The 9477-nt window shown below is 41.7% G+C and overlaps 1 long non-coding RNA gene across 1 annotated transcript; it reads left to right on the top strand.

Annotated features, from left to right (window-relative positions):
- The first annotated feature begins 4803 nt into the window (after window positions 1-4803).
- On the top strand, window positions 4804-7135 carry LOC119879028. Its single transcript, XR_005387288.1, has 3 exons — window positions 4804-5239; window positions 5984-6043; window positions 7082-7135. It is a non-coding gene; the product is annotated as an uncharacterized LOC119879028 (long non-coding RNA).
- Window positions 7136-9477: the final 2342 nt, after the last annotated feature.

Genomic DNA, 9477 nt, shown 5'->3' with positions numbered 1-9477 from the left:
TATGAATCAACTTGATCCGACATTGACAGTAGGTGGTGAATACTCCTAATGAGAGAAAAATACACAGTCTTTGCAAGCTCACTCGGCGGACTCTACAAGATACCATATTCAGAGACACAGAACACAGCATAAAAAATTTAAGAAAATAAAAAACATACAAGTATGTTTTCAGACCACAATGTAACAAAACTAAAAACCAATATGTATGAAACCTATATGTGGAAAATTATAAAACTTGGATGAAACAAATTGGACGTAAAAGAATAGGAAATATTCTATTTTTATGGATTCATAGACTCAATACTGGTAAAATACCAATTATTCCCAACTTGATCTAGAAGTTCAAAACAAATGCAATCAAAATCTCAAATACTATACATTCCACATTTGCAATCTTTTCTATTTATCTACTCCTTTCCAATTGTATAGCTTATTCACTTTGACGATCTACTCAGCAGGCAATTATTGATTGTCTCCTATTAGACATGCACACCTTGGAAATGATGAAATTCATTAGATGTAGCTCTCCTGAAGGAGGAGGTGGCTGCACTTTGCCACCTCTTAGATGCATCATTTATCATAATTTTATGGTCAGGATCACTTGCTCCTTTACCATCAAGTGGCAGACCTGCCACATTAGTTGTATGCACTGAAGAGGAAAATGAGGACTGCATGGGCTTCAGGGACTAGCAGAGGCTCCACGGTTACCTTGGTTTGTCAGCTCTGGTTTCCTTACCCCATCAATCAACCAAGAATGCCCCAACCAATTTTCATATATTCATTCTAGAGCTGGTTATACAATATGGCAGCCACTAGCCACATGTGGTTATTTTAATTTAAATTAATTGAAATAAAATAAAAATTTAGTTCCTCAGTTGCAACAGCCACACTTCAAGGACTCAAGATTCACATGGGGCTAATGGCCACTGCATTGGACAATGAGAATTTTACAACATATCCATCACAGCAAAGAGTTTTGTAAAACAGTACTGACTAGATTCTCTATACTAACCCAAACAGACTTTTGTTATCCTATCCAATTTTCTTATAAATGTCAAAAAAAACCCACCTAATTTTGCTAAGATCCTTAAATCTTTTCTTAACAAAAATGTAATTCTGAAGAAATTTTCAGAGCCTAATACTTCTTGCATTAGCCATATTTAATGAAGACTAGGAGTACTGCATTATGTGAGAAGGAAGAGTCTTCATGGAATGAGTACTAAAGGTTCAAATATCAGAATATTTCTGGAGATAGTTCAGTAATTTTATAATGTTACTGTACAGCGTATATTATCTTTCATGTTAGGTTTATCAAGATAAATACAGAAACAAGCATTTTATTAATTCTGATTTATTTATAATATTTCCTTTTAACTAGAATCAGTTGCTGGATAGAAAATTAACTTTTCTTCCCTCCTACCATCATAGCACATCATTCACCCATAACAGTATTTCTCTTATTTAGTGTCATCCCAAAGGTTTTGTGTTATTGTTTGCTTTTGTTTATGCATTCATCTGGCCCACTAGTTTCTGAACTTTGGAAAAATGCTTTAGGAGAATACCAAAACCTATACCAGGTTTCCCCATAAAGCCTAGTATATAATGCTTTGAAGGGAGTGAACACTTAAACCTTCACTGAAATAATAACTGATCATTAATTTGAAAATATGCATAACATGGCAATTTCCTGTGAAAATAAGGACTTCTTAGAGTGTCAAGAAACACAAGACATGATCTGTGTGTGTTCTAAGGCTTAAAAAAAGATTTACTTATTAATTTACATATTTATTTCCTTATGTATTTATTTTGAATAGATACGGGATATGTCCTCCCCAAATATCCCACATCACATTTGGTCGGTCTGCTTGATTCTCTAAATCAGTTAACCATTTGGTTCTCATACTGAGTAACCTATGTCTTACAATTTAATCTTTATCTTTAATAAAAGTACTACTTTAGCCTGCTACCACTAACATCTTTTCAATTTTCCTTTTTTTTTTTTTTTTTAGAATTTATGTAGGAAATAAGGTTGCATTTTATTGGTATTCCTCACAGTCCTTGTCAGCAAGGATTTGATATCTATGCTATTAATTTTGGATTTATCCTGGAGGCGATAAGAAGTTATAATAGCATTTGAGCTACCTGGTGTTAAGTATAGTATTTTATAACTAATCAGTAGTAGGAAAGGGAATGGTTGTTTATGATAAAAATGAGAAGCAAAAATATCACTTGAGAAAAGTTATGAGATGACATTTCTGTGTGCACAAGTCTCTTAGTCTCTGTATATACAAGGGATGAGAAGGCTTTGAGAACCATTTCAGGGCAGCCTCTGTGGAGCAGTGGTTTAGTGGCACGTGTAGCCTGGGGTGTGATCCTGGAGACCCGGGATCGAGTCCCATGTCAGGCTCCCTGCATGGAGCCTGCTTCTCCCTCTGCCTGTGTTGTGTCTCTGCGCCTCTCTCTCTGTTTGTCTCTGAATAAATAAATATTAAAGAAAAGAAAGTTCTTTCTTTAAATAAAAAGAAAGAGAACCATTTCAGTGTTGAGACTTTTTCTCTTGTAATTTTTAACTAAGATTGAGATTACTATAAACCGTTTCAATAGTCACTGCCCATAAGCAGTTGTAAAGACGGCATACTTCTTATGAACCACCTCTGATTCACAAAAAGAGTATTTGTCTCTTTTCTCCGCCCTACCAATTATGCTAGCTTGATATGTTCCAGAACCAGAAGCCAGAAGTGAAGGAAGAGAGTTAGGGGACTGAGGTTTAGAGGGATGAAAAACACTCCCTAGAACCTGTGATTTTATTTGAATATGTTACATAAATTCCACCGGAAGACTTAAAATTCTATTTTGAGATCTGCCCTATGACCCAGCAATTGCACTGCTGGGGATTTGCCCCAAAGATACAGATGCAATGAAACACCGGGACACCTGCACCCCGATGTTTCCAGCAGCAATGTCCACAATAGCCAAACTGTGGAAGGGGCCTCGGTGTCCATCGAAAGATGAATGGATAAAGAAGCTGTGGTCTATGTATACAATGGAATATTCCTCAGCCATTAGGAACGACAAATACCCATTTGCTTCGACGTGGATGGACCTGGAGGGAATGATGCTGAGTGAAGTAAGTCAATCAGAGACGGACAAACATTACATGGTTTCATTCATTTGGGGAATATAAATAATAGTGAAAGGGAATAGAGGGGAAGGGAGAAGAAATGGGTAGGAAATATCAGGAAGGGAGACAGAACATGGAAGACTCCTAACTCTAGGAAACGAACTAGGGGTGGTGGAAGGGGAGGTGAGGGGGGGTGGAGGTGACTGGGTGATGGGCACTGAGGGGGGCACTTGACGGGATGAGCACTGGGTGTTATTCTGTATGTTGGCAAATTGAACACCAATAAAAAATAAATTTATTATTTAAAAAAATAAAATTCTATTTTGATTTGTTTGTCCAAAAAATACATATTTTAATACCAGTTATAACTTAAAAATAAATATAATTCTTCCTTACTATATAGACAGTAAGAATACACAGACCAGATTACCTGTTCTTCAAGCTACAAGGACCTTCAAATCATTATCTTGTCTAACACCGTGCTAGTAAGAAAACATTATCAACTATGATGTTTAGAAAGGTTACCTAGGGAGAATAAAACCAGTTATTTTAACCTATATATTTTGTGGTTCAGTCGCTGATCAATGCACTTTGAAAATAACAATAATCAAGTGATAAGAGTTTATGCTTAATTCTTAAATCTTTCACAAGGTACAAGCTCAAAACCATTATATTCAATATTACAAATATTAAAGCCAGTGTCTTTTAAATTATGTAAGTTAATTTCTTAGAACTTATTCAGAGGAAATTACGCAAATTATAACTTATCCTATAAATAATCCATGTTATACTCACATCTTTTAAAATCTACAATTCGTATGTCTTACAAAAATTCTCGCCATTGTCTGCTAAACTTGTAGAAATTTAGAAAATGGAAAGAATTTTAATTTTGTGGCCACAATCATAGAGTCCATGAGGGTTCGGGTAATAACAGGGGCCTTGGCAGATTCCTTAGGGCAGTACCTCGGGACCTGGACAGCGGGGCGCGGAGCAGCGGTGGGGCCACCCGGGAACCGGCCTGGCCGAGTCCCGCTGCAGCCCTGGGGCGACCCGGGGCCTCCCCCGCCGCGCCCCGCCCCCCGCGGCCCCGCCCGGCCTCTGGTCCCTCCCGACCCCCTTGGCCCACGCCCCCCCCCCACCGCCAGCATCCCGGGCCCCTGTCCGCCCCCCGCGGCCCCCACCGGCCTCAGGTCCCTCCCGACCCCCCCAGGCTCCTTGGCCCACGCCCCCCCCCCCCACCCCCAGCATCCCGGGCCCTTGCCCGCCCCCCGCGGCCCCGCCCGGCCTCAGGTCCCTCCCGACCCCCCAGGCTCCTTGGCCCACGCCCCCCCCCCCCACCCCCAGCATCCCGGGCCCCTGCCCGCCCCCCGCGGCCCCGCCCGGCCTCAGGTCCCGCCCGACCCCCAGCCTCCCCCGCCGACCCCCGCCCCCGCGGACCACCCCGCCGGCCTCAGGTCGCGCCCCCCGCGGGCCGCCCTCAGCCCCCATCGCGCAGTGGGGCGCTGCTTACCGCAGGCCGAGTGCGGGTCAGAGCCCTGCCCCAGGGGGAGCCGCCGGTGGGTCCCGGTCCAGGCCGCGGCTTCCCCAACGGCCCCCGCCCGGGTCCCCCCCAGACTGATGCGCCTCTGCCCCCCGCGCCTCCTTCCGTTGAGGCCGTTGGAGCCCGGAGCGCGCGGCCGCGGGGGGCCTGGCCTGGGCGGGGCGGCGGGGCGGGAGCCCGGGGCGCGCTGCTGCTTGGCCACTTTGGGCTCTAACCTCGCTCCTCCCCTGGGCTGTGGGGTTTTTTGATTACAGGAAACTAGAGGACTGTAGGGAAGTGCCGCCTTGAGCGGGCTGAAGCGACTGCTGTCACTACTACATTCTCTTCTAGGTGTGACAGCGCCTTGGATCTAGAGACAAGCTTCTTGTTCGCCAGGAGCACCCCTGCAATGTGCATTTTCGGGTCATATCCGCATATAAATGCCTGTTTTTAAATACTTCATGCACAGGTTCTTAGCAGAGAGTCATGTTTTAGTTCTAGGATTATGCTTCTTTCTTTCTTTAGGGTTGCTTTTGTAATGAATCAGCACTTACATACACCTCTACTAGGCAATCATGGAGTTGGCACCCCAAAGAAAGGTAATTTTCGGTCATTTTTAAAAATGTAACAAACACAATTATATTTGCATTTTAGGCCTCGTTTAATGATGTGACCTCTAGAATGCTTATCACATCAGTTCATCGTGTTTTTTATTTTATTTATTTACTCATGATAGACACACAGAGAGAGAGAGAGAGAGAGAGGCAGAGACGCAGGCAGAGGGAGAAGCAGGCTCCCTGCAGGGAGCCGGTCGCGGGACCCTATCCGGGTCTCCAGGATCAGGCCCTGGGCTGAAGGTGGCGCTAAACCACTGAGCCCCCGAGCTGCCCGGTTCATCAGGTTTTGCGTCTGTGGTGCTCCGTCCTTGAATAGGACATTTCATACCACTCTTCCACAAACATTTAATGTCCTTTGAATTCTGAAAATTCTGTTCTAAAAATATTTGCAACAATTTGAAGGACTTTGAATTTGTGAAATTGTGAAATAAAGTTGAAACAGTAGAAAAGTTTATTCGGAGGGGATTGACCTCTGCACATGTGTTTGAGTTAAAATAATGATGTAAAAGTAAACTTTGTGTATTTCTTCCTGTACTTTAAACAGTATTTTCAGATTCTCAGTGTAGAATTAAACATTGCTGATACTAAAAAAGAAATACATCTTGTGTCTTCCCCCAAGTAATACTATGGTTGCCGAGTCGTGAGAAATAACACCACAGTGATTATGTCCTCAACTGCCAGGCTTTTTCTTTTTTTTTCTCTCTCCTGCTACCGTATCATAATTAGCTTCACCACATGGACTGAATTCTATTAGCTGAGCAGAGACAGAGCAATGTCAGCTCTCAGGTGAGTATGGCTACTTCCAAACTTTTTGAATCTGCAAAATGTACAACTCAGAGCTAGTGAAAATTCCTCTCTCTTTCTTTCAATGACAGAGGATATTTACCCCCGGATCCTCTGGGATGGTATCTGAAACTCTGTAGACACTCCTGGAAACTTTAGGATTTTAGTACTTTTTTAAGTTGTCAGTAATGATGCAGTTTGTTGTACAAGTCTGCAGCTTAGGACCTCCAAGGACCTCTTCCTTATTTACAAATGTTTCATTGCCTTTTTAAAAAATGTAAAATGCTCTTACCAATATTTTCTGTGTTTACAAGCAGTTTAGCTTGACTCTTCTATCGCAGGCCTAGTCTTTTCTTTAGCACGTTAGTTTGGGCGTGACTATTTGTCAAAGTACTGAGCGTTATGTATGCCTACTCCTTATATTTTGATGTCTGGTCTTCTCTTTGCAGCATTATATTTAATTTGAGCCAAACTCTATGTATTTAACATATCCTGAACGCATTATTCCTCAAATTCAACAAATTCTTTATCACTTAAATTCTAATTTGGAACTTGTCAAAGTTTTGTTTCATGAGTCTATAAGGAGTGGAAGCAAAACATTTGTAATGCTGTGTTTTTGTTGCTTTCACATGCATGATCTCAGTAATCACTTTGAGTTGTTATTAGCAGTGCAGCATTATTCCAGGTTTTTAGATCTAAGGACTGAGATTGAGGAATGTGTAGTAACTTACTCAGTGTTTTTTTTTTAATAAAAACTTAGTGTTTTTAATTAATGAATATTAGAATTGTTATTTTTCTGACTCTAATCCCATTGTCCTTTCTTGTACTAATTATCTCCCCTTGAGAATCTTTACATATAGGTACTTCGTATATTTTGTTCCCCAAATAAATTTTGAATGAAAACAGATCAGATGATTACTGAAAAGAAAATCCTTCCCCTCCTGTGTAACTAGTATATGTTTTGAACTCAAATGTATCATTTTGCTTTTTATTTAGGAATTTTTTTAATGTATATATATTTTTTATTTATTTATGATACAGAGAGAGAGAGAGAGAGAGAGGCAGAGACACAGGCAGAGGGAGAAGCAGGCTCCATGCACCGGGAGCCCGACGTGGGACTCGATCCCAGGTCTCCAGGATCGCGCCCTGGGCCAAAGGCAGGCGCCAAACCGCTGCACCACCCAGGGAACCCTTATTTAGGAATTTAAAAAGGTTAAATAAGTTTTCACATCATTTCGTACAATGAATAATTCATTACCTGATACATATTTTTATCCTCCAAGGACTTAAATACAGTAGACACCTCTTGTGTATTATGACAGGAGGGGGAAGAGCCCACATGTACTGTTTGGTTCCCATGACCTTTTCTGTATCCTCCAGGGACACTTGCTGATGTCCGCTCATTTCCTCCCTTGACACGTAGAGGGAGGCCACACTGAGGCAAGAGAAACATGGCATGTCTTTCTACCCTTTGAGAGGTGCTAAGCTTTTTCTCTGGCATTAATCCGGTTTTGCTTCTACATCAGGAAAGGAACCTCAAGAGGGAAAATACACCATCTTCTGGGTCCTGACCCCCATGTAGTCCAGGCTGTTGAGTTCCTCTCAACTGAGCATCTTCCATTGAATTGTTATTTCAAAGACCTCTGTGTTTCAGAAGCCTTCTAGTTTAGGACACCTGTTTCTGGGGCGCTCCCTCTCTCTGCACAAAAATACCAAGTCAGAAGGCCCAGAGCCCCGCAGCAGTGTCCTCTCCCAGTAGACCTGCTTAGCTGGGGAGAGTCACAGTCAAGTAGCAAAGCCAGCGCCAAAGGGCTCCCATTCCACTCTCCTTCCTACCTCGGAGAGGGAATTGAGACCTTTTCATGGTATCTGGAAACAAAGGAACTCTTTATCAGCAGGTTGAACCTTCCCTTTGGGCACAACTGTTCTTTAAATTAAGGTAAACATTGTTTTTTTTTTTTTTTTTTACCTATTTAAAACATTAATGCCTTGGCTCTAATTTTGTCACCTTGCTGTATTTTAATTTCTCCAGGACAAAATAATCGGTTTACTTTTTTAGATTTTCAATCTGATTCTCCCCCTTATGCATTGCATATTATAACAAATAGTAATAGAACTTAGCCAAATAGGCTGTGACAATTAATTTTTTTTATTGGAGTTCAATTTGCCAACATATAGCATAACACCCAGTGCTCATCCCGCCAAGTGCCCCCCTCAGTGCCCATCACCCAGTCACCCCAACCCCCCACCCATCTCCCCTTCCACTACCCCTTGTTCATTTCCCAGACCTAGGTGTCTCATGTTTTGTGACAATTAAATTAATAATTCATTTTGGTTGCAAGTGTTTAGGCCTTGTGCTTTGACTGATATATGCAAAAATGATAATTTATTACAAATAAATTCATATACTTGCACTATAGTTTGATGAACCAGTAAATTTTGTCTGCATGACTGTCATTAGACAGAAAGTTAGATCATTTCAAATATATATGTTTGACTTCATGAACACCTGAAATGACAGCTCGCGTAAGAACATGTTTTTGTTTTTTGTCCCTAAATTTGTATGAACTTACTTTAAGGTACTAAGTACACTCCTGTATTTCTGAAGTCTTGTACACTTAAATATAAAGAACTAAATATAACCACATTCAATTCACATTCCAAAATAATAGACTCAATTAATTTGCAAGTTCATTCTAAAGTCTTTCTTATTTTCAAGGAGTAATTCTGTTTGTAATATAGTAAGCCAAAGTATCTTTATGACTGAGTTTGCTCATAGGAATCGAGAAAATTAGCCTCTGCACAATGACAACCGCTGAAACAGCCCTGCTAAGTTTTTCTCGCGTGGGAGTCAGGTGCATATTCTAATAGAAGGAGATGGCATTCCTGGTTCCCTGGGTGGAGGTCAGCTGGGCTCTGAGTGACTGTAAATAGCAGGAGGGGAAAAGGCTCACTGGAAATCCGAGTTTGTGGTGTCCAGGGGCCAGCAAAGTTATCTGCCTTGACAGCGTCTCAGGGGGGCTTTAACGCCCCAACCACCTTTTCCACTAGAAGATTTTAAATTGGATCCACGTGTCAGAGAGTCTAAGACCTAAATAATTTCAGAACATGGGAAATGTACCTGTTTCTTTCAAGTTGTTAATTAATGAATACTTCGATAAAAACCTTAGTATTTCCTTAGTGAAGAATTTGGGAGGCATCAACTCAGGTTGTAAAACTCAGAGAGTGTGTGGTGGTTGACATGGGGAGTCTTGAGGCCCCAGGGCGAGCCCAGGATTGGTCAGGGCTTTTGTTCAGGTGAATGGGTTTTCCCTAGGCCTGTTTCAGATCCCTGAGCTCTTTTGATGGATGCTGGCTCTATCTCCTTTTTACCAGACACTTGGGATTTGTGATTCGTCATCTTCCTTTTCATAGTATCTTTGATCTTATTGATAAGT

The sequence above is a fragment of the Canis lupus genome, unplaced genomic scaffold, assembly GCF_011100685.1.
Source record: "Canis lupus familiaris isolate Mischka breed German Shepherd unplaced genomic scaffold, alternate assembly UU_Cfam_GSD_1.0 chrUn_S2204H2404, whole genome shotgun sequence".
Lineage (NCBI taxonomy): Eukaryota > Metazoa > Chordata > Mammalia > Carnivora > Canidae > Canis > Canis lupus.
The sequence above is the reverse complement of the archived record's forward strand: the minus strand, read 5'-3'. Positions and strand labels throughout refer to the sequence as shown.